Raw genomic sequence first — 26,295 nt, forward strand, 5'->3', positions numbered from 1 at the left:
TCCTTTTCTACCTCTGTTTGACCTTGAGTGCATTTGGCAGCCCATCTTCATGTATTATGTTTTGGAATTATAAAAATTTATGAATTTTATTAAAAGTGGAGCTTAACTTTCTGTTTCTCATTCTCCTTATTGTTTTTGGGTGATTTCCAGAAGAAGAGACTAGTATAGTTTCCAACAGTGAATCTGGGAGGCAAGAGCTTTAGCTAGTTGAAATAGTAATCATAGAAAGCCAATTTTCATGAGCAAGAAATATGAGGAGAATGAATAAAAAGAGAATACCAAACAATTTTTTTTTATGGTGAATTCTAGCTAAGTAAAGACACCTGCATGGTTTGTTTCATTGACAACATATGGAATGCAGAACAGATGTGAATGAGCTGCATTGCCCTTCCTAGGCAACCTTTGGGTGCTTTGGAGGTCTCTGTATGAGGCTGACATTTATTTCTCACATTTTGCTTTTGAATCTAGTATTGTCATTTGGTGTTTCCATATCTAAATATCCTGACTCAAATGTTTTTCATATTCTTCCCTGTGACTTTTATTTCGACTTGCCTAGTCCATTGACTCAATTGTCCTTTCTTCCTTCCACCTACTGCCCATCAACAAGTATCTGCTCAGTAGACTGAGTGGATTTCTGGATTTTAAAGGTACTGTTAATGTAACAGGGGAACAGTTAGTCTTCATTTCCATTAAAGTTGGAATTGTAAAGTAACTGGAATTATAAGGAAGACGTAAAAATTTTATGGTAGTATCTTACATTTAGGATATGAGCGAAAGTTGGAATCAGATGTGAATAAGAAAGTTTGTATATTTCATGTGAGGTCAGAAATGTTTAGATAATAGTGTTTGGATAGCCAAAGAGTGACATCCTAAGAGAGGTGGTGTGACAGAGAGGCTTAGATGAGGGTTTGTTTCCTTTATAATTGGCACCTGCAGGAATATAATTTAGGACAAAGTGCTCCATGAAATGCATTGATGAGTAATATCACAGTGCAGTGGTAAAGAGGAGTGGCTGGAGAGAGATGCACTGAAGCCATGGAAAAAAAGAGGAATAGCATAGCTACACACATTTCACTTATGAGAAACCCTATGGTAAACTAAGCTAAAATTAAAGAATGTCTCCTACTTTTAGAACAATTTTTCCATCTCTATTACATAGGAAAGGGAATATTTCAGTCCCATTTCTCAAATAAGATATTTCTTTCTAAATAGCACAGGCTTGATGATGAACCCAGATTCTAGGGGAGTATTTCAATTTTTCAAATGATCAGGATGAGATAAAATCCAAAGTTTTAACCAAGTGCTCTTCCTCCTAAAGGAGAAATGGAATTTTTATTATTTCATTCACCTGACAGAATTTTCAGAGTTGTCAAAGGTTTAATATCCACTTAAAATCCTTGAAGGTTTTTTTTTCCAAGCTATGTAATCTAGGAATGATAAGCTTCTTCCTAATTGTTTAAATTTGGCCATTTTGGGGTCTGGTTCAGAAATTAAGAAGTCCTAACTCAGCCAAGGGTTGCCAAACTATAACATCAAAGAATTAAGCTTAGTTCAAAAATAAAAACTGTGAGTTCTGATTGAGTGCTAAACTTGGCAAATATCTTTGTGCAAATCATCTGCCTTCCATAAAATGAGTTTGATACATTTCTAGGAAATGAGGCCTGCTAGCTTTTTAGATTGATTAGATGCAGTTCTTGATCAAAGTTGACATTTTCACTGAGTGTTTGTAGTGTAACAATTAATACAAAAAATCTGGGTTTTGACTTAAAGAAGAAAGTGAATATAATTAGGTGAGTCTCTATTGTTAAGTATTGTTAATATTATGTAATCATTAGAAAAATTTATTAAGTTCTTAATATGAAAAATCCCTTTTATTTGCACATTTTAACATGTGCTTTTACATAACACACTACTTTTATGTGCAGGATATATCCATCTATCTTATAAATTTATAGTAGGTTCATCTCATAAGTATTATAAATCAAGCTTGTAAACCTCACATACTTGCTATATCAACTTACGTTTAGTGTTTTAAAAAATCTTAGGAAACAAAATAAACAAAAAGTAGTACAATGATCACAAAACTTAACACCAGTACTTAAGCCTCCCCACCCCCGATTTAATATTATGTGATTGATTAATTTTTTAAATCATCTCTCTAATTATCTTTATCCTTTGCTGGAGTTGCAAAGCTACTACACAATTAAAGAGTAGAATGATCATTTCAAGCTGCAAAGTTACTGGTTTAGAGATTTGAGGATAGAATATGGCACCTAAGTGCACCTTCTAGAATGATTTGTTCCAGGTGCTTGTCTGGATAAGCCTAGAAAGGCAGATTGTATAAAATTGTGTTGAGTGTCAAATGCAAGACTAGAAATTAGAACTAATTTTGGTAGGAACTATTGCTGACATTTGGTAGGGGAAGTACAGAATAAGGGCTGGGCTTTATGAAGATTGATAAAGCTTCCGATTATTTTCATTTACTTTAATGTACAAATTCTACTTTGAATAATTGGAGAGGTCTGACCTTTTAAAAAAAAGAATTTCCCCCAACTTTATTGAAGTATGATTGACAAATAAAAATTGTATATTTTTAAGGTGCACAAATGTAAATACTTAAGGCATATAACTGTGCATATTTAATGTGATGCTTTGATATATGCATATTGTTAAATTATCATAATCAAGATAGTTAACATATTCATCACCTCATATAGTTATCATTAAAAAATTTAATTTATTTCCCACTTAAAGTTGATATACAATATTCATTTCAGGTGTAAACATAATCATTCAACATTATATACCTTATGAAATGATCACCTGGTAGTATCCTCTGGCACCATACAGAGTTATTATAGTATTATTGACAATATTCCTTATGCTGTACTTTACATCCTCATGACTTTTTTTTTTTTTTTTTTTTTTTTTTGCTGGGTACAGTGAACTTTATTGATGGTGCATGACAAGGTAGGGCTCCCTAAGCCCCTCCCCTCTTTAGGGGGTCTAGGATGGAAACTAGAGGTCAGAAGATTCTCAGTATGTTGGGGGATCAGTTTGGGGCAAGGATTCCCCAGGAGCTGAGGGCCTCTCTTCCTGTCTCTGGGGCTGGTGGTACAGGGGGCTCTTACTCCTTGGTGGCCATGTGGACCATAAGGTCCACCACCCTGTTGCTGTAGCCAAATTCATTGTCATACCAGGAAATGAGCTTGACAAAGTGGTCATTGAGGGCAATGCCATCCCCAGCATCAAAGGTGGAGGAGTTGGTGTCACTGTTAAAGTCGCAGGAGACAACCTGGTCCTCAGTATAGCCCAGGATATCCTTGAGGGGGCCCTCTGATGCCTGCTTCACTACCTTCTTGATGTCATCGTATTTGGCAGCTTTCTCCAGGTGACAGGTCAGATCCACAACCGACACACTGGGGGTGGGGACACGGAAAGCCATACCAGTGAGCTTCCCATTCAGCTCAGGGATGACCTTGCCCACAGCCTTGGCAGCGCCAGTAGAAGCAGGGATGATGTTCTGGGAAGCCTCTCGGCCATCACGCCACAGCTTCCCAGAGGGGCCATCCATGGTCTTCTGGGTGGCAGTGATGGCATGGACGGTGGTCATGAGCCCCTCCACGATACCAAAGTTGTCATGGATGACCTTGGCCAGGGGGGTCAAGCAGTTGGTGGTGCAGGAGGCATTGCTGACAATCTTCATGGAGTTGTCATACTTGTCTTGGTTCACACCCATCACAAACATGGGGGTGTCAGCAGAAGGGGCAGAGATGATGACCCTCTTGGTTCCACCCTTCAAGTGAGCCCCAGCCTTCTCCATGATAGTGAAGACCCCAGTGGACTCCACAACATATTCAGCACCAGCATCACCCCATTTGATGTTGGTGGGATCTTGCTCGTGGAAGATGGTGATGGACTTTCCATTGACAACAAGCTTCTCGTTCTCAGCCTTGACTGTGCCTTTGAACTTGCCATGAGTAGAATCATACTGGAACATGTAGATCATGTAGTTGAGGTCAATGAAGGGGTCATTGATGGCGACAATATCCACTTTGCCAGAGTAAAAAGCAGCCCTGGTGGCCAGGCGCCCAATACGGCCAAATCCGTTCACCCCGACCTTCACCATCGTGTCTCAGGGTTGAGGCTGGCACTGCACAGGAAAACGCAGCAGTCCGTTGAACTGAAGGGGCAGAGAACCCTCATGACCATTTTTATAATTGGCAATCAAAATTTTTTTGTTTGTTTATTTATTTATTTATTTATTTATTTATTTATTATTTTTAGAGAGAGGGGAAAGGAGAAAGAGTGGGAGAGACACATCACTGTGTGGTTGCCTCTCACTCACGCCCCCAACTGGGGACCTGACATGCAACCTAGTTATGCGCTCTGACTGGGAAATCGAACCAGCGACACTTGGCTTGCAGACTATAATTGGCAATTTTTACTTCTTAATCACTTTCAGCTTTTTCATCCAGCCTGCTAAAACCCCCAAACCTCTGGCAACCATCAGTTTGTTCTCTATCTCTGAATTTAATTCTATTTTGTTTGTTCATTTATTTATTTATTTTTAGATTCCACATATAAGTGAAATCATAAGTTACCACTTTTTTTGTTGTTGTTGTTGTGAGAACACTTGAACCTACCTTCTTGGCATATTTTATTTTATTTTATTTTTAAGTATATTTTATTGATTATATTGTTACAATAGTTCCAATTTTTTCCCCTTTGCTGCCCTCTGCCCAGCACCACCCTCCCCCAACAATCCCCCCCCCAAGTCCATGCCCATGTGTCATACATACAAGCTCTCCTGCCTCACCCTTTCATATATTCTTTTTCTTCTTAAAAAAAAATAATTAATTATTTTAACAATAAAAAATAACAATCCCTCCCTCTCAGACTTAAGACACTTTATAATCTTATAAAGGACGATGGGCAAAGGTCTTGAGCTCCTCTAGCTGCTTCAAGCTGGACATGGTCGTCGTCCTACCTACCCCTGGGTCCAGAAATCCCTAATAAGAGTGGGGGTGTGGAGGGGAGGGTGGCCTTCCCACATGGGGAAGGATCGTGCAGACTCCAGGTTAGTTGGCTGTCCCCAGACAATGGCATGCTTGGTTTAACAGGCTGGCATCCTTGTTGTATTCTGGGGGCAACAGATTTGGCAACAGGGTTAAAAGACATCATTCAATCCGTAACCACTAGATGACAAAAGGCAGGAATTAATTTTTCAATGTCCCACATTAGGGAAAAGAAGGGCTTCTTTGGAGGAAGGTATGCCAGATACATCTCACCTGTCCAAAACCCTTTTGCCCATTATACTTAGTTTGGGCTGAGGGAAATATTTTAGGTTTCTGCCCCTCTCAGGCCTCTGGGCTCTTTCTGTCCAAGCCATTAGGACAGAAGAGAAACCAGTTTTAAAGTGAAGCCCACAGACCACCCCATTCTTCACCAGCCCAGACACTTAGTTCAGCCAAAGTATTGAGTCTCAGGAGGCAGCACTGAAGACAGGATTAAGTGAGGCCTATACATACAGACAATCACTCAGATAATGAGATCATAGGCTTATGCCCTTTGAAAACAGAAAACACATGTTAATTTCTGTAACATAACCCACAAACAAGTCTCTAAATATATAGGACTGTCTTATTGGAAAGACATCCAGTTGCAAGGCATTTGACATTCTTCTTGCCTGTAAGTTAAACATCTTTGATAATACCACAGACATAGTTTAATCAAATCAAAACAAACTTTAAATGAAGATAAATTTTAAAGACGGTTAGCTGCACTACTTTATAGTCTACTACTGAGCATTGTGATTTTTCCTGGAATCACAATTTTTCTCCCTAAGATTACCCTCCTTGTCATTAAAGAGACTGCATTAAGTCCATTTTTAATTTATCCTGTTCATTTGCATAAACACAACAAGGTAAAAAATGATCACTTATAATCTTTTTTTTTTAATATATTTTATTGATTATGCTGTTACAGTAGTTCCAATTTTTTCCCCTTTACTCCCCTCCACCCAGTATCTCCCTCCCCCAGCATCCCCCCCCAAGTCCATACCCATGGTTCGTAAAAAATAACTATCCCTCCCTCTCAGATATTAAGACCCTTTGTAATCTTGTAAAGGACAATGGGCGAAGGTCTCAAGCTCCTCTAGCTGCTTCAAGCTGGACATGGTCGTCGTCCTACCTACCCTTGGGTCCAGAAATCCCTAATAAGAGTGGGGGTGTGGAGGGGAGGGTGGCCTTCCCACATGGGGAAGGATCATGCAGACTCCAGGTCAGTTGGCTGTCTCCGGACAACGGCGTGCTTGGTTTAGCAGGCTGGCATCCTTGTTGTGTTCTGGGGGCAACAGATTTGGCAAAAAGGGTTAAAAAGCATCATTCAATCCATAACTACTAGGTGGCAAAAGGCAGGGATTAATTTTTCAATGTTCCACATTAGGAGAAAAAAAAAAAAAAAAAAAAAAAAAAAAAGGGCTTCTTTGGAGGAAGGTGTGCTAGGCACATCTCTCCTGTCCAAAACCCTTTTGCCCATTTTATTTAGTTTGGGCTGAGGGAAATAGTTTATGTTTCCCCCCTCTCAGACCTCTGGGCCCTTTCTGTCCAAGCCATTAGGATAGAAAAGAGAATTCAGTTTTAAAGTGAAGCCCACAGACCACCCCATTCTTCACCAACTCAGCCATTTAGTTCAGCCAAACTGTTGAGTCTCCGGAGGCAGCGCTGCAGAGAGGATTAAGTGAGGCTTATGCGTACAGACAATCACTCAGGTAATGCGGTCATAGGCTTATGCCCTTTGAAAACAGAAAACACATGTTAATTTATGTAACATAACCAACAAAAAAGTCTCTAAATCTGTAAGACTGTCTTATTGGGAAGACATACAGTTGCAAGGCACTTGACATTCTACTTGCCTGCAACTTGAATCTCTTTGGTGATATCACAGATATGGTTTAATTTTCAAGTGAAACCATTTTTTAAATGAGAAGAAACTTTTAAGACGGTTAGCTGCCCTACTTTACAGTCTGCCACTGATCATTGTGATTTTCCTTGAATACTGATTTTTCTCCCTAAGATTACTCTCCTTGTCTTTAAAGGGACTACATTAAGTCCATTTTTAATTTATCCTGTTCATTTGCATAAGCATAACAAGAGCAGCAAATGATCACTTATGATCTTTAGTTCTGTTTTGCTGGAACTTACCCAAGGAACATTTAGGGTGGCCCTCAGTCTGCTCTTCAGTGCACAGAAGCTGGGCCACATACCTGGCATTCATCCTTGCCTGTACACACCTGTCCTTTCCAAGTCTTTCTGGTTTTCCATTGTGCCTTAAGGTCCCTTCTAGCCATCTTTCAGGAAAACAACCTTCGTTCCTTCCCTGGAGAGATTGCTGTGGACCGCACAACCAACCATGGCAGCAGGCCTTTTATTTCGCGGGCTTTTATTACCTTTGAAAGTCATTCCCAGTTCGTTAGGGCTTTTTGGTAACAACATGAGCCCAAGCATGTCTCCTTTAGGCTTGACATTCCAGTCAAAGGTTGTTTAGAATGCCAAACTCTGGAGAGATCAAATAGGGAGAAAAATATACAACGTGAAGGAAAATCTTTGTCCTAATGTTCACTGAACTGGCATTTCCATTCTTCATATTTTCATTTTCCCCCACTCTGGTTCAATTTTGCTCATTTGTTTGTGTTGTTCATTAGTTTCCTGTAATAGGTGACAGCATAACGTATTTTTCTTTCGTTGCCTGGCTTATTTCGCTAAGCATAATTCTCTCTAGTTCCATCCATGTTGTTGCAAATGGTAGAAGTTCCTTCTTTCTTTCTGCTACATAGAACTCCATTGTGTAAATGTACCACAGTTTTTTGATCCACTCATCTACAGATGGGCATTTAGGTTGTTTCCAGCACTTGGCTATTGTAAATAGTGCTGCTATGAACATTGGAGTGCATAGGTTCTTTTGAATTGGTGTTTCAGGATTTTTCGGATATAATCCCAGTAATGGAATTGCTGGTTCAAAAGGCAGTTCCATTTTTAGTTTTTTGAGGAAATTCCAAACTGTTTTCCATAGTGGCTGCACCAGTCTGCATTCCCACCAGCAATGCACCAGGGTTCCCGTTTCTCCGCATCCTCTCCAGCACAAGTTGTTTGTTGATTTGTTGATTATGGCCATTCTGACTGGTGTGAGGTGGTATCTCATTGTGGTTTTTATTTGCATCTCTCTGATGGCTAGTGATGTTGAGCATATTTTCATATGTCTATGGGCCCTCTGTATGTCTTCTTTGGAGAAGTGTTTGTTCAGGTCCTTTGCCCATTTTTTAATTGGGTTGTCTGTCTTCTTGGTGTTGAGTCGTATGAGTTCTTTATATATTTTGGAGATCAATCCCTTGTCTGAGATGTCATTGGCGAATATATTTTCCCATATGGTTGGTTTCCTTTTCATCTTGCTGATGTTTTCTTTAGCTGAGCAGAAACTTTTTAGTTTGATGTAGTCCCATTTGTTTATTCTTTCCTTTATTTCCCTTGCCTTAGGAGATATATCAGTGAAAATGTTGCTACGTGGGATATCTGAAATTTTCCTGCCTATTTTTTCCTCTAGGACTTTTATGGTATCACGGCTTACATTTAAGTCTTTGATCCATTTTGAGTTTATTCTGGTGTATGGTGTAAGTTGGTGGTCTAGTTTCATTTTTTTGCATGTCCCTGTCCAGTTCTCCCAACACCATTTGTTGAAGAGGCTCTTTTCACTCCATTTGATGTTCTTTCCCCCTTTGTCAAATATTAGTTGACCATATGAACCTGGGTTTATTTCTGGGCTCTCTATTCTGTTCCATTGATCTATATGTCTGTTTTTATGCCAGTACCAGACTGTTTTGATTACCGTGGCCTTGTAGTATAGTTTGATATCAGGTATTGTGATTCCTCCTACTGTGTTCTTCTTCCTCAAAATTGCTGTGGCTATTCGGGCTCTTTTTTGGTTCCATATAAATTTTTGAAGTATTTGTTCTAGCTCTGTGAAATATGTTGCTGGTATTTTAATAGGGATTGCATTGAATCTATAAATTGCTTTGGGTAGTATGGACATTTTAATGATGTTGATTCTTCCCATCCATAAGCATGGTATATGCTTCCATTTATTTGTATCTTCTTTAATTTCTTTCTTCAATGTTATGTAGTTTTCTGAGTACAGGTCTTTTACCTCCTTGGTTAAGTTTATTCCTAGGTATTTTATTTTTCTTGTTGCTATGGTAAATTGAATTTTTCTTTCAGTTTCTATCTCTGAGTTTTATTGTTGGTGTATAAAAATGCCTTTGATTTCTTAATATTGACTTTGTATCCTGCTATTTTGCCGAATTCACTTATTAGGTCGAGTAGTTTTTTTGTGGAGTCTATAGGGTTTTCTATGTACACTATCATGTCATCTGCAAATAATGACAGTTTTACTTCCTCTTTTCCAATTTGGATGCCTTTTATTTCTCTTTCTTGTCTGATTGCGGTGGCTAGAACTTCCAAGACTATGTTGAATAGGAGTGGGGAGAGCGGACATCCTTGTCTTGTTCCTGATCTCAGGGGGAATGGTCTCAGTTTTTGCCCATTGAGTATGATGTTGGCTTCAGGTTTCTCATATATGGCCTTTATTATGTTGAGGTATGCTCCCTCTATTCCCATTTTGCTGAGAGTTTTTATCATAAATGGGTGTTGTACTTTATCAAATGCTTTTTCTGCATCTATTGATATTATCATGTGGTTTTTGTCTTTCATTTTGTTTATGTGGTGTATTACGTTTATTGATTTACGAATGTTAAACCATCCTTGCATCCCTGGGATGAATCCTACTTGATCGTGGTGTATGATCTTTCTAATGTGTTGCTGGATCCGGTTTGCCAATATTTTGTTGAGGATTTTAGCATCTATGTTCATCAGCGATATTGGCCTGTAGTTTTCTTTCTTTGTTGTGTCTTGATCTGGTTTTGGAATTAGGGTTATACTGGCTTCATAGAATGAGTTTGGCAGTCTTCCCTCTTCTTGTATCTTTTGGAATAGTCTGAGAAGGATAGGAGTTAGTTCTTTCCTAAATGTTTTGTAGAATTCACTTGTGAAGCCATCCGGTCCAGGGCTTTTGTGTGCTGGGAGTTTTTTGATTACTGCTTCAATTTCACTAGCTGTTATTGGTCTATTCAGACTTTCTGCTTCTTCTTGATTCAGTTTGGGAAGACTGTAGGTTTCCAGGAATCTGTCCATTTCCTCTAGGTTGTCAAATTTCTTGCCATACAGTTGTTCATAATAATTTCTTATAATCCTTTGTATTTCTGTGGTATCAGTTGTGATTTCTCCTCTTTCATTTCTGATTTTATTTATTTGGGTCCTCTCTCTTTTTTTCTTGATGAGCCTGCTTAAAGGCTTGTCAATTTTGTTTATTTTTTCAAAGAACCAGCTCCTACTTTTGTTGATCTTTTGAATTGTTAGTTTAGACTCTATGTCATTTAATTCTGCTCTGATCTTGATGATTTCCTTCCTTCTACTTGATCTGGGCTTTGCTTGTTGTTCTTCCTCTAGATCTTGTAGCTGTAGGGTTAAATTTTTTATTAGATATTCCTCTAGCTTTTTTAGGTAGGCCTGTATTGCTATGAACTTTCCTCTTAGGACTGCTTTCGCTGTATCCCATAGGTTTTGGGTTGTTGTGTGTTCATTATCTTTAGTTTCCAGAAACTTTTTGATTTCTTCCTTGATGTCATTGTTAACCCATTCATTATTTAATAGCATGTTATTCATTCTCCATGAGTTTGAATGTTTTTGAGTTTTTTCCTTGAGGTTGATTTCCAATTTTAAGGCATTGTGATCTGAGAAGATGCTTGATATAATTTCAATTTTCTTGAATTTGTTAAGGCTTGTTTTGTGTCCTACCATGTGGTCTATCTTTGAAAATGTTCCATGTGCACTTGAGAAGTATGTATATTTTGCTTCTTTGGGGTGAAAACTTCTATATATATCGACTAAGTCCATTTGATCTAGAGTGTTGTTCAGTGCCCCCATATCTTTGGTGTTTCTTTGCTTCGAAGATCTGTCCATTGTTGACAATGGGGTGTTAAAGTCCCCTACTATGAGTGTGTTGTTGTCTATATCTTTCTTGGAGTCTTTCAAAAGTTTCCTTACATATTTGGGTGCTCCTAAGTTTGGTGCATATATATTTATAAGGGTTATATCTTCTTGATGGATTTTTCCCTTAAGTATTATGAAATGCCCTTCTTTGTCTCTTTTTATGGACTTTGCTGTGAAATCTGTTTTGTCTGATATAAGTATTGCTACCCCGGCTTTTTTTTCATGTCCATTTGCTTGGAATACATTTTTCCATCCCTTTACTTTCAGTCTGTGTAGATCTTTTGTTCTAAGGTGGGTCTCTTGTAGACAGCATATATGTGGGTCATTCTTTCTAATCCATTCAGCTACCCTATGTCTTTTAATTGGAGCATTTAATCCATTTACATTTAAGGTTATTACCGATAAGTACTTATTCATTGTCATTTTTCCCCTTTGTACTCGTGTTCTTCTCTGTCTCTCTCTGTTTCTTTATCTTCTTAGAGCAGACCTTTTAGCATCTCTTGCATTGCTGGTTTGGTGGAGATGTATTCTTTTAGCCTTCTTTTGTCTTGGAAGCTCCTTATTTCACCCTCCATTTTGAATGAGAGCTTTGCTGGGTATAGTATTCTAGGTTGTAGGCCTTTGTTTTTCATTGCTTGGAATACTTTTTGCCATTCCCTTCTGGCTTGTAGTGTTTCTGCTGAGAAATCTGATGATAGCCTTATTGGAGTACCCTTGTATGTTATTAGTTGTTTTTCTCTTGCTGCTTTTAGGATCCTCTCTTTGTCTTTGAATGTTGCCATTTTAATTATGATGTGTCTTGAGGTGGGCCTGTTGGGGTTCATCTTCATTGGGACCCTCTGTGCTTCCTGGACTTGCGTGACTCTTTCTCTCGTCATGTTAGGAAAGTTTTCTGTCATTAGTTTTTCAAAGAGGTTTTCTATCCCTTGCTCTTCTTCTTCTCCTTCTGGAATTCCTATGATACGGATATTATTACGTTTCATGTTGTCCTGCAGCTGTCTTAGAACCTCTTCAGTCTTGTTCAGTCTTTTTTCATTTTGTTGCATTGTCTGGGAGTTTTTGTGTACGTTGTCCTCCAGCTCGCTGATCCGATATTCTGCTTCCTCTAGCCTGCTTTTAATTCCTTCTACTGTGTTCTTCAATTCAGAGATCGTATTTTTCATTTCCTCCTGGCTCTTATTGATAGCTTCTATGTCCTTTTTCATGCTCACGTAATTTTCTGTGAGTTCCTTGTAGTTTTTCTGGAGTTCTTTGAAGTTTCCGCTGAGCTCATTCAGCTTCTCCATAATCCATGTTTTGAATTCCATATCTGATAGTTCGCTCCCCTCTATTTCATTTAGCACTCTTTCTGGGGATTCTACCTTTCCTTTTGATGGGAGGTTGTTTCTCTGTCTCCCCATTTTTTTGACTCCTATTGTTTGTTGGTGCTTCTTGGAATGATCTGCACTTCCTGGATCTGCCTCTGGTGGCGTCAGATCATGTACCAGTCTGGCCCTAGGCAGCCTGTTGGAGACTTCCAGGGATCTACTGCTGTTGTCTGTCTTCTTTGATTGTTAATCTATTCAATCTGTGATTAGCTGTCAGGCTTAAGAACTGTGGGTGTGGCAGCTTAATTCCTGTAGGCAGGGCTTTTGCTTCCCCTCAGGCTGACGCCACTTGGAGGGGAATGGTCTACCCGCAGTACTGGGGATGAGTCAGCACTGGGACCCAGTCAGCTGCTCCTCCAGTTCTCCCCTCAAAGCCACCGTGCCAAATTCTCCCCAAGTGTCTCCAGTCCTCTCTGCCTTCCCTCTGCTTGAGCCCAGGGTAAGTGGTGGCCAAAATATTTTCGTATGTGATCCACTTAAGAGCTCTTTTTCTCCTGCTGTTTCTCTCCGGCTAGCAAGAAAGCCTGTGGCTTTTCGCTTTTCACAGCTGATACTATTTTACTTTCCACTCTGTCGCTGTAGGCTGGGAAGCCCAGCTGGGGGTTTAGACCCTGCCCTTCTCAGGGGGAATCCCCGGCTGCTGAGCTGTTTCTCAGTCCCTTCAGCAGCCACCCGTGTGAGCCCAGCCAGCCCTTCCGCGTCTCCGCACTCCCTACCGGTCACGTTGTGATGTAGCGGCCTTTTCTGTCTCTCCGTGGTTATAAGACTTCTTTCCAGCTAGTGTTCCGTTGGTTATTCCGGATGATTTCTCCAAAATTAAGTTGTAAATCCAGACTGGTCCTGGGAGGAGGTTAGTGTAGCTTCCACTTACTCCTCCGCCATCTTGGATCTCCATCACTTATAATCTTTAGTTCAGCTTTGCTGGAACTTACACAAGGAGCATTCAGGGTGACCTTCAGTCTACCCTTCTTGGCACATTTTAGACCTATGAAAATACATTAAGTTCTAAAATAAAAAAATAAAATCAGTATATTTAACAGGAAAAAACAAAAAAGTAGAGAATTAACAAACACCTATCTCTCTCTCTGTCTTTTTTGTTAGTCAGTCTACACCATTGGTTCTCAAATAGGGTGATGTTTTTGCCTTCTTTCCCAGAGAATATTTGACAGTGCCTGGAGATATTTTTGGTTATCATGACTGGAAAAAGGTAAAGGGTATGTGGTTCTGGCATCTAGTGAGAAAGGCCAGGGATGCTGGCTACTTAAAAACATATTGGCCAGTCATCCACAACAAAGAATTATTTGGTCCAAAATATCCATAGCGTTGAGGTGAAGGAACTTTGGTGGTCACATATTGAGGGCATTTCTGGGCAGAGCACTGAACTAAGCTTGTGACTTCCTAGTGCTCAGTCCTCTTTGAAGGACTTGGATAATTATTTGTATATTCTTTTGACACATAACATCAGGCGAGTTACTATATAGAATGTGCTTTGGCACTGAGAACATCTGGATGTGAACAGTAGCTCTTTACCTTTATTTTGACATAATTTGATTTCAGTCATATTTCCTGAAATATAATAATGAATGTAGTGTAAAGTCATTAGTTAAATAGTTAGCTCACATTACAGGGGTTCCATAAAACTAGAGCTATAAAAGTTTCAATTTTGTATGGAAGGACAGTCTAAAGATTATATATTATTTGATCCAACCAATAATGTTATAGTTATTTTTTCAAGACAAACTTTTAATAGTTTAAAAGGTAAATATAAAAATTTAAGTAATGATCATATTTTTAAAATGCTCTTAGAAAGTCCATCTAAAAATATATTTCATTTTTAAGTCATTCAAGTTTTAAAAAAAGAGAATATTAAAGGTCCTGCAACTTTATCAGATTTTAAACATTTAAACTTTTAATTTTGAAAAAATGTCAAACCTTGCAGGAATAGAACAATGAATTCATGTATAGACTTCACTTGAATTTACCAATTGTTAACATTTTGTCCCATTTCCTTTCCCTCTCCTCTTAATGTGTATGTATATACATGTTTTATGTTTATTTTCTTTGCTTCCTAAGAACAAGGAATTCTTTTATATAATCAAAACCACCATTTAAGAACCAATGCTATACACTGATGGACAAAAAAAGAAAAAAAAGAGAGACAAGTGCTTGTTTATTTTCTACTATTTTCTTTCTTTTTTTTTTTTTTGCTGTTAAATATTTTGATTTAAAACTAAATTCCAATACATAATGTAGTGTAGGTTTGAAATTTGCTAAGAGAGTAGATATCAAATGTTTTCACCACACACACATGAGGTGATGGATGTATTAATTATCTTAATTGTGGTAATCATTTCACAGTGTATACATATTCTCATATATCAAAACATTACCTTAAATACTTAAATATATACAATTTTTATTGTCCACCATTTTCAGTAAGCTGGGAGAAAATTGTCAGAACAGAAGTCAGATTGCTACAATTATTCAAAGTAGAATTTGTACATTGAAGTAATGACAACAGTTTGAAGCTTTATCAATCTTTCTAAAGCCTAGCCCTCATTCTGCACACTACATACTCAATGTCAACAATAGTTTCTACCCAAATAAGTATAATGATCAAAATAAGGAAATAGTAAATCAATACAATATTATCTAAATATAGCCCTTATTCAAAGTTTGCCAATTGTGCCAATATTTTCGTTTATAGCATGTCATATCTGCTTCATCTCCTTTAAAAATAGCTTCCATTTTTTTTGTCCATATGACTGATATTTTGGAAGAAGATTGGCCAGTTGTTTTGAAGACTATTTTTCAATTTGGATTTGTCAGACTTTTCTGCATTTATTTATTCAGGTTCTGCATCTTCGGTAGGAGTACTACTGCATATGTGGTGCATGTCCTTCTCACTGCAGTACACTGGGAAGTACCTCATGTCAGTTTGTCCCATTATTGGTGGTAACTTTGATCCCTGAGTTAAGGTGTTATCTTCCAGATTTCTCACTATAAAAGTATAATTTTTCCCTTGTAATTAATATATTGTGTGTGGGGAGATGTGGAAAGAATTTGTTCCACACAAAATTGCATCCAGTGATGTTAGCAGATTGTTCCTGCTTGAGCCAATTGTTAGTATAAGGATTGCAAAAGAGCAATTTTCTAGCTCTATTATTCCCTCTACATTTATTAGTTGGCTTTATACTTTAAAGAACATTTTTCTCTTAATCAATTTGTCATTTGTTTTGATATCAGTATGAGCTCATGGGTTTTTTTTATTCACTGTGTTATAATCCATTACTTTCATAATTCATTCCGATGTTCAAACTACTGCATGTTTGGGCGCTGGGAATGCTGTTAGGCTGGTTCCTGTGTCCATTTGATATGTTTTCCCAAATTTTTGAGTCCCACCTTTCTTGCTGTCACAATAAGATATTCTAGGTTTAACTTACACTTTTCCTGGAGTTAGCCTCTCTCATTTTAGTAGGAAATGGTATTTAGAAAACAAGATCTGAGTTTCAGGTGTTGGCACTGCTATTGGGTATCTTTGCTTCTAGGCCCTTTCAGTAGAGAGTTAGAAACAAATTTCTTTCTTAAATTAAAAAAAATTATTAATTGTGGTAAAATACACATATAAGTTTATCATCTTAACAATTTTTAAGTGTACAGTTCAGTAGTACTAGGTATATTCACATTGCTATGCAACCAATCTCCAGAACTCTTTATCTTGCAACAAAACTAAAACTCTATACGCATTAAACAACTCTCCATTCTTAAATTCTCCTAACCCCTGGCAACAACCATTCTACTTCCTGTCTCTATGAATATGACTGGAATGATATAAGTGGAATCATATAGTTTTTGTCTTTTAGATTTCTTCCTTAATCATGAATTCAGTAAGAGTATTTTTAAAGCATTGTGTAATGGATTTTTATTTAAGCTGATTAAGAATTTTTAACAAATGCCATTTTAGAAATAAATGAAATTTTTAGGTATATTTTTTATGTTAGAAGATTCTGATTAATTATGTCAATTTTATTAAATAATAAATGTTTGGCCTTAGTAACTTATAGATCTCATCAACTTTTCTTGAACACATTTTTAATATTTTTCTTCTGGAATTGTATAAGTACTTAGAAAAGAGTATAATATTATTTAAGATGGTTATCTCTTAAATAGGAAATAAATTTATAAGTAGCTAGTAAAACTATCCTAGATGAGTATAAATTTTGTTATATTTTTCTAACTGGAGCACTGAAAAGCCACTTAATTCCTTTTAAAGAAATTATATATATATATATATACACACACACATATCTATGTGTAGGACAGACAGATGTCGTCGGCAGCCGTCCGTCTCGAGAGACGATGGTGTAGCTTCTTAAGAGTCTATCTGCACCGCCGAGAATGGTTGTGCAGTCCGACTCGGGAGTGACACGGTATCTGTCTCCTCCCGTGTTGAATCAACATCTTGCGATGATGCTGGAGTGTCCTCTCCAGTGAAGCTGAAGCTACAGAGCCTGGGCAGGGTGATATGGAGGGTCTGCTGTTGCCCATGCAGCAGACCCCCCCCTCTCTTCGCAGCTGAAGGGTCCAAGGGAAAGACGGAGTCAATACAGCTTGGCTTCAGGTGCGCCGCAGGAGTTGCCGGTGTTGACTACAACGTCAAACCGCCTTAGGGACTCCGGCTCCGGATTTTCTGTCGGGGTTTACTCCCTTAGCCTTTCCCCTGAAGAGGTATGCCGCAAGGCAGCGGAGGTTTTTTGGAATCAGAGTTTTCCTTCTCTGATGTGCCCTGACTGGAAGATCGAACCAGCGACACTTAGCTCGCAGGCCGACGCTCAATCCACTGAGCCAAACCAGCCAGGGTAACAGACAGATGTATTGAAATGTTAAATATCTAACTTTAAAAAGAGTATTTCAAATACATGAGGTGATTCTCTTAATAATTGACCAGAGAAACCAAAAGGCTATAAAAGATGGACACTTTGGAACTTCATGTGATTCAGAAGACTTTTGAATGGGTTTCCAAAGTCTGTGTTAGGCATAACAATTGAACAAATTTTGATTTGATTTGTGAAAAATGTTTTTAACAAATTATACAGTTATGAACAGGGTAGGGCACACATAGGTTTACAGTTGTTTGTATGGAAAATAATACAATAATAAATAATAGCACAAGATTAAAATCTGTGTTTCACACACTCACAACTGTAAGTTCTACTTTCCCCTACCTTGTATTTACCATGTAGTAGTGAAGGCTGCTCGAGCGCTAGTTAAATATGAGCGAGACGTCCCACCACCCCCTGTCTCTTTATGTAGCTAAACTTTTCAGTTCTACTGCAATATACTAGTACTTTAAAGTGATAAATTAGTGCTATCTTTTGGATTTGGATTGAAGTGATAGGATAAAATTCACAGTGAAATATGAAACCAGGCAGTGGGGAGTGGCAATTGGTTCCCCAAAGTGAGTCGTTTATTAGGGTCATTTAATCTCTGGGCTAGAAATCACCTGGCATCTTAAAGATCATCTAGTCCAAAATTCTTTAACTGTCTCTTACAGACATTGCCCAATTGACATCCTCATTCTACTTAAGGTTTATCATTCCATCTTTAGAAAACTCCGACTGCGAGAAAATGATCTTGTAGCTTTCACCCACTTACACTGGTCAGATTCATTGGACCCAAAGAGAAGTGCCTTATCTCTCTTCCACATGCCCAGCCTTCAAATATTTAAAGACAATATTATTTTATTTTTACAAACTGGAATCTTTCATCAGTATAGCCCAGGGCTCAATCCAAGAAGCAGAACTGATACAGAGAGGAAAAACAGAGTACTGGCAGGATTTAGGACCTGTTTCCTCCATGGCATAAATCAGAACAAGGTTTGCTCATTCTCCCAGCCAGGTGCAGCTTCCTCACCCCACCGCCTCTGCGCAGCCCCTGTTGTCGGTCAGCCCAGTGTAGATGTGCTCCAAACCCCAGAGCCAGTCCTCAGAGTGCTCTGTTGTTCCTAATGGAAAAAAGTAGGCCCTTGTGAATAATTAAAATATATACTTTCCTTGTAGAATAAAATTTAAAGCAGGGCTTAACTTGCTGTTTCGCAATTAAGCAGGGCACTGATAATTACTATGCTTGTCAAATTAGTATGGACCAAGTGCAACAGTTGTTAAGTCCATCCTTTCACTTGATTAGAACATTGACTTTCATCATGTGTCATGTTTAAAGTGCTCATTGTTACAATAAAATTATATAAAAATTCTGTAGGACATAATGTGTGAATCTAAGAGCTCAGAAAGAAAGACTAGCTTGAACTAGCTTCCAGAATTCTCAGGCCTTTAATGTTCTCAGTGGCTTGTACTCGCTAGCAGGTACAGATGGTGCTGCCCACCCAGCAGAACCCTGGTTCCCTTCCAGAATCCACCATCCACAGGGCTATGTGTTTCATGGGATGCAGGCCCTGTATCCATCCCTAGGGACTAATGTTTGTGATTTTCAAAGTGGGAAGGAGGATAGGTTAGGCATTTTTGGCAGGTCAAGTCTTTGTTTTGTGGGACTGTTTCATGCATGGTGGAATATTTAATATCCCTTATCTTCATCATCTAAATTCCAAAGTATATCCCATCACTGTGGCAATTAAAAATGTTCTCAAACATTTCTCGATGCCCCATATCAGCAGGGAAGTGGGGAGGAATGTAAGAGCATCCTGAGGGGCTCTGTAGTCCTACTTCCAGTGAAAACCATCAGCACAGAGCAAGCACTGAGACCCCTTTTCTCTTGCCAGGGATGGTGTAGGCATGGGGAGCTAACACAATTCTGGCCAATGAGATGAGAGGAAAAGTCTGCTGGAGTGCTTCTGGAAAAAGTTTAACCCATTGATGAAATGAGAAGAAAGAGTTTTTTGTCTGTTTCTAATAAAAAGATGATGTCTAGAAACTGTGGTTTCCATTTGCTTCTGAATGAGGTGAATTTGCTTAAGACAGCTGAGCAAAAAAAGGGGAAAAACCTAATCCTTAATGGTGCCAATGAGCTGCTAAATCAATCAGTCCTAGAACTATTTTGTGTTTGGACTTCTAACTATGTGAGATAATAAATTCCTTATTGATTGAATCAATTGGGCCAGAGTTTTTGGTTACTTAAGTTAAAAGCTTATTAAACAATACGCTTTATCTTGCTTTTTCCTCCCACATTAAATCTTAAAGATTAATTTATTGAGACAAATTACATTATTTAAAATTAAAAAATAACACAAATTAAAAATGAAAAGTATTCACACCTCAAATGAATACTAATACTCTTTGAAAGACAGACCTGGGTGTTTCTTCTACACTATTCATTTGTCAGATTGAAATAGGTCAAAATAATCAAGTCTGTGTCTTAATTCCAACAAATGACTCCAAACCAAAACTAATTCTATGAATAGCTAAACATTTTCCTTTTAAAAATTTACTCATATTTGAATAATATTCCTATGACATCATGTCATGTCACAATATCCAGTTATGGTGGCCTTTTTCTTTTATCTTTGCACTCTTGCTTGAATCATAACATTAATTTTTGAGTTTTTTTCCCAGCTGGTGTTTCCCAATTTGACCATGGCTTTTGCCTGAAAATAAACACATGCTTGAAAACTAAGGTCAATGTTTCATGAATGAGTCTATTAGTGGTGATTTTAACTGTTATTTTAACAAGGTTAAAGGTTTTTTTACACATATGTGGAGTTTTAGTGCTTGGGTAGACATTAAAGGTAATGTAGCATGAATAAATCCTTTTCAAATCCTTAATTGGAAGGGGGTTTTGAGGTCGTATAATATACTTTAAAGTCAGTAAAAATTCTTTAAGCAATAGGATGTCCTGGTGAAATAAAAGTCACAGTACTAGGATCAGAAGACTAGTTCTTCTGGTCCTGGCTTTGACATTTCTCAGATGTATGACATTAGACAAACTGTTCATCTCAGTTTCTCTATCTATTAAAAAAAAAAAAAAAGCTCTGATTGTCTTGGAGAGTTATTGTGAAAATTAAATGGAATGGTGTGTGATTCAGGTAGCAACAACAATATCCTGTTGGGAGAATTTGTTTTTAGCAAGAACCACTGCAGATTAAAATAAAAAAATAAAAACGCCATTGCTTGCTGGAACTACCTTCCCCCTTTTGTCATTTTGCTAACTCTATCCATCATTAACCTATACTCTGACATCTTTTCTCTCCAGAGGATTTTCTGCTTCCCCTCAAGAGCAGCCTAGACCAGGCTCTCTTCCTGTGCTTCTTCAGTGTTGAGTTCAGAACTTGATCATAACACTTGCTTGTCTCCATCTTGCTCTTCAGCAGTGGTTCTTGTTGTGGCTAAGAACACCTGGGAACCCGTTTAGTAAGAGATTAATGGGACCACCCCTGGAGATTCTGATTCAGTAGGTCCTGGGTCCTTGGAGTCGGAATGTTTGATGGCTGGTAATTCTGATGAGATAGTTTTTGGGCCACACTGAGATCTCACTCATCTGGAAGGTGATCTCCCTGAGAACCAGGCTCTAATTTTAATCTTTTATGCCCTTTACCTAGACTGAGACTAGATAGATAGTAGGTGCTCAGTAGACAAATACATAAATGTCAATTTTTTTCTAAAGTTTAGTTTGTAGGAAAATATAACTCCTTGGATCCACGGCCCTCCCCCTCAATTTATACATACTGTAAAAAGCAATACATTCCTAAGAAATTTCACTGTTTGTGGTCCAAACATTCAGATTTTTGAAATTATTATAATTGTGTTAAGTAAAGAAGAAATCTTTTAGTATTTTTTAGATGTCAGAAATTCTGAGAAAGTATTCATTTATTAAAAAATAATTTATCAAGTACTTTCAACATGAATACATTATGTTGGATGCCACAAAGATAGAAGAATCACAAATGTAAGGAAGATTTCAGTTGCTCAGGAACTAGATATCCTGGGAAAATAAGACAAAGCCATATAAAATAGATGTACTAGAGGTAGCAATATTTATGAAGGGATTTGTGGAGTTGTTAAGTCTTGAGGAATTAGCAAATGAGAGGGAAATACTTTAGAGGGAGTTATAGTCATCTAATAAAAGGCTTAGGACCAACAATAGGCATGGCTCTAGCAGACAGATAATGTTACAGGAGTAGTGGGAGTCTCAATAAATAGTGCTGCCCCCTTCCTCTCCCAGTGATTAACAAGCAGAAATAAGACAAAGGAGTAGCAGATGAGAAACCAAGATATCATCTGTATTTCTGGGTTAGCTTAAATCTGAGATTCTAGTTTAGTGTGAGAGCTGAAATACTTGCTAAATGACCCTAAAGGAATAGCACAATGGATAATACCCACAGGCAGCTTAATCCTAAGAGGAAGAAGAAGCTGAGCTGGGTGGGCTTCCTAATTTTGCTAATCATATAAGTCACTGTATTTCACCTGCTTTGAGAGAAGGATGTGGCAGAAAAGAGGTCAGAAGTGTCACTCCTAAGGTGTTCCCTTCAACTGGAAGGAAACAAGAGGGGTGTGGAGGAAATGTTCCCCTTAATTTTCCTGTGCTTTGTGTTCTCTTGATCTTTGTGCTTAACCATTATGCTCAAAGTCAATTGGGAGCATAGTTATTCCCTTCAATTGATACAATCTGCTATCTTTCAGGGCAGTCCTGATCCCCCTTTTGCCTAACCACCCGTCAGTACTAGCCACCCCTCAATACTTAAGGCCAGGCTTATTGAAGACCTCACCTTGGCTAGTCAGTCCATCAATGCCTAAAAAGATCCAATCCTACTTCAGGCTGTCCAGGACAAACTGCACTGAGGTGAGTTCTGTCTAATGATTCAACCCTAATATGTTGTGGTCAGGCATTTAGGATAGGAAGGGTGGCACTAGACTGGATGTTGTGGTGATGCATTTGGACTTTATAAGCAATGTTATTTTGTTATTTATTTAATCAGTCACTTAATAAATTATTTATTATTGAATTGGGGTGTGTCAAAACTATATAACATTTTAAAAAATATATAGGCAAATATAGGTATGTGGGTTGTTTTGAAGTGCATAAGAGGGTTGAACTGGAGTTTATGTGGGTTTTATTTTGAAGGCTATTCCAGTAATCCAGGCCAGGGAGGTGGCAGGAACAAAGAGCATATTTTTTGAGACTTCCAAGAAGTAGAATGAATAGGTGACAGTCAGTGGGATGCAAAATCCTGCAGAGCAGATTCTCACTGTAGACTTAAGAATATTTCCCATTCCTTTCTCTTTGCCCTAAAGGCTCTTAAGGGGGAAGGACACATCAAATAGGGATCCAAATGGAAAACATTTATTAGGCAACAATGGAGTGGTTGTAATAGATGTCATGGAAGATTCTTCAAATGCTTTGAGTTACTCAGATGTGCATCTGTTTTTCTCTCCCAGGTAGTTGAAAGATGCCCTCCTGGCCTGAGTTATGATGTATCCTGAAGGTAGTGCTAGATATCTGATGCTCAGACAATGACCTTGACAAATGGCTAACATTTAAAAATAAAGGAAAATATTACATCAGGGGATTCTGCTTATTTCTCGAAACCAAATAGTATCGGAGCCACTAGTTATGTCATTGTTAAGTCCTGTAGACTTGAGGGAGGCAATAGTAGTGAAGAGAATTTTGCAATTTCTCCAGATTTCTAGGTCCTAATTTATAGAGCATTCCCTTACAGACTCATCTCGTTGCCTCCTGTGAAAGGAGAGAAATACGTACTTTTTATCCAATGAATATTTGGCCATCATGTTAATGCTATCCACCTGCGTTCTACACAACTGTTTTCTTTCATTCCAGGAGAGCTGGGCATAAAGTGTCTCACCCACTGTCAGCACTTGGCTTCTACGACCTGACCAGAATCCAGATTGACATAAATTCCCAGCCTTCTCCTAATGAAATACAGCCTTACAATCCATAAGTGGTGGAAGGTGTCCTGGCCAAAACTGGGCCCCGTGAAATTTAACCCAGAAGAAATGGGGATGGGATGTTTTTGTGTCAGGGGACCTTCCTAATTCTGTCCCCAGGACCATTTGTAACCTATCAATGAGATATTTTTGTTAGTAAAATGATTTACTAAACTCCTAGTTAGAAGGGAAACATCTGGAGGAAAACAAGAGTCAGTTTGTGTGTGTGTTTGTGTGTTGTTTAAAGGAAAATACCATTTGATAGTTACTACCAACAGGGGCCTAAGGGATCATTGCTTATGGAAAGGGCATTGGGTCTAATGTTGAACAAGATACAAAGATGGAGATTTAACCCTTTGAGTGCCAGCGTCGCTGTGAGTGATGCTGACAAATTTTCCCAAAAGTGCCAGTGTCGCTCCCAGCGACTCTTGTTTCAATGGCTATAAATGTAAATAACAATGGAATAATGTGTATTTTATGTTTTGTTCTCTTTTTTTGTACCTCAGGTTATATATTGATAAAACTTTCTCTCATGTTGATCCAAATTTCAAATTGTGCATGGCACTCAAAGTTGGGGCCTCCCTACTGTTGGTCTCTTGCTGGAACCTTAAGTCATGATCCCTTGACAGGCTGCTGACTGACATCCTTACCTCATGGTCTTCAGGGAGACCCTTCATGTACATCCTGTGCCTCAGTCTCCCCTAAAATGACAAACCAGTTGTTTCAGTTTTCTTTATTAAAAGCCCCAGTCCACTTATTTTTTATTTTTAATTATTTCTTTTTTTACATTATTTTTAAATTGTATTTTCCCCATCCCAGCACATTTTTAAAAAGGGAATTTAAACAAAAGAAAGGGAGAGAAAAATAATATATTTATTAAGATTTTCTCCAAAGTCCAATGGGTAAGTGAAAGAAGTTAAGCCTTGTCTTCTGGAGAAGGTTCAGAGCACAAGTCTCTCAGTGGGTCCAGGGTGGGTGAGGGGCCCTCGCTAGCCTGGCTGTCCTTTGTGGTGTCTGGTGAGTGAGCTGCAGGCCTATTTTGTTACCATTACTGCTGTGAAATGGAGCAAGTAGTCATATATCTCTCAAGATCAAGCGTTAATTCTTAGGCACTGGATAGTCTAAACTCCTAAAGAAGACACAATTGTTTTTTTGTCTTAAAATTTGCAAGCTATTTCTCTCTTTCTGTGCAGAATAGTAATTTCTTTATTCCTGTTTCCAGATTATGCACCAAGGGAACTGCAGAAATAGGAAAGGTTTTAACTCATTTCTGCCTTTCTTTGCATTTACAAAGGAAATATGTGAGATGAGGGTGCTTAGAAGGTGTTTTCTTAGTCAATGAGTTTGTTTTCCTCTGTTTTCATCTGTTTTCCTCTGTTTTCATCAGTCACATCATTTCTAATCTTGTCAACAAGCCTAACATCTGAATTATTTAATTATCACTTTTTGTATTACTAATGAAATTAAACACTTTCCATAAATTTGTATATCTTTAGAAAATTTGCTTATTCTAGTCCCTTCCCATTTTCCTATGCGAAACCCAAATGAGATAGTGTATGCTATCAAGCAAAATTAATGTGTTTTTTCCTTCCTAGTGTATAGTAACTGTTGTGTTCTGAGAAACTTGGGCCAGATAAAGCCCTTCCAATTCTGCTTGTGGTAGAATGTCTTAATTTGAAGGAACAGAATGGAGGATCTGTATTGAATAAGAAGTATAATGCCTTATTTATATATTATTGTACAATTTAAAAGGGTTTTTTGTTCACACAAACACATTTGGAACCAAATGAGGTGTTCTCTGAGTTCTTAGACCAAAAGAATTAAAGTCTCTTCATATACCTCACAAGGATTTGAAGTGTACTAGCTTGTTATTGTTTATATTTCATGGGACTTTAGCCTGTTTGGCACTGGGCCTTGCATGACTGCTAACTGTTAGAACTCTACCCTAGGTTAGTGCTAAGTGATCAAGAGAATGGAGTCTGTCCTTGGTCTCCGATGTTCAGTTTGGCAGATTCAGGGTTGGGCTGGGATTCAATGTATCTTAATTAGAGGCACATTGCATTAAAAAAATTATTTTTAATTATGATAAACTACACATAACATAAATTCATCATCTTAACCATTTCTAAGTGCATAGTTCAGTAAATGTATTAAATACATTTTCATTCTTGTGCAACCATCTCCCCTGGCTAGTTCAGGAACTCCTCCTCTTGCAAAACTGAAACTCTGTACCTATTCAATAGCAACTTCTAATTCTTCTCTATTCCCACCCACTGGCAACCACCATTCGACTTTCTGTCTCTATGCATTTAACTAGTCTAGTTATCTCTTATAAGTGGAATAGTATTTGTCTTTTTTGATTAGTTTATTTTACTTAGGCCACTGGCATTTTGGGTGGGACAATTCTTGGTTGTATGCAACTGGACACTAGATGCCTATGGGAACACCACTATCTGTGACAATCAAAACTGGAGGATGGGAATGTTCCTTTGACTAGGTCTCCAAATAAAATCTCAAAACCATCTGAAGTTGATTCTTTTGAAAGCAAATATGTATTTGAAATGTAAATAGCTCCTTATCCCAATTTGTGTAAATAGCCCCAGATGCTACTCTTTTAGACCTGAGAAACCCAAGCCAAATTTTATCAAAGGCTCTTTCAAAGTTCAATTCTTGACCAGGCATTTGTAAACAAGTTTAAATGCTCTGCTTGGAGTGAGTGGTTTGCATCCAGGCCATTAGGATCCAGAGCCCTTGACTTATTCCAGTGGGAATAGACTACACAGTCAGCTACTTGTCCTCAACTCCCTTCCCAACTAACCACTTTTGATAGTTCCACTTAATGCTCTCCGTGTAAATAGTTTACCACTATGTTTATCACTTATTGCATATTTTAATATATTTATTTTAACAGAAATACCTCAAATAACTTAGAAA

The 26,295-nt window shown here is 38.1% G+C and overlaps 1 pseudogene; it reads right to left on the reverse strand.

Annotated features, from left to right (window-relative positions):
* Nucleotides 1–3,096: 3,096 nt before the first annotated feature.
* LOC150007319 (glyceraldehyde-3-phosphate dehydrogenase pseudogene) lies at nt 3,097–4,174 on the reverse strand (annotated as a pseudogene).
* Between the last annotated feature and the right edge of the window lie 22,121 nt (nt 4,175–26,295).

The sequence above is a fragment of the Furipterus horrens genome, unplaced genomic scaffold, assembly GCF_987537825.1.
Source record: "Furipterus horrens unplaced genomic scaffold, mFurHor1.1.pri manual_scaffold_6, whole genome shotgun sequence".
NCBI classification, from domain to species: Eukaryota; Metazoa; Chordata; class Mammalia; order Chiroptera; family Furipteridae; genus Furipterus; species Furipterus horrens.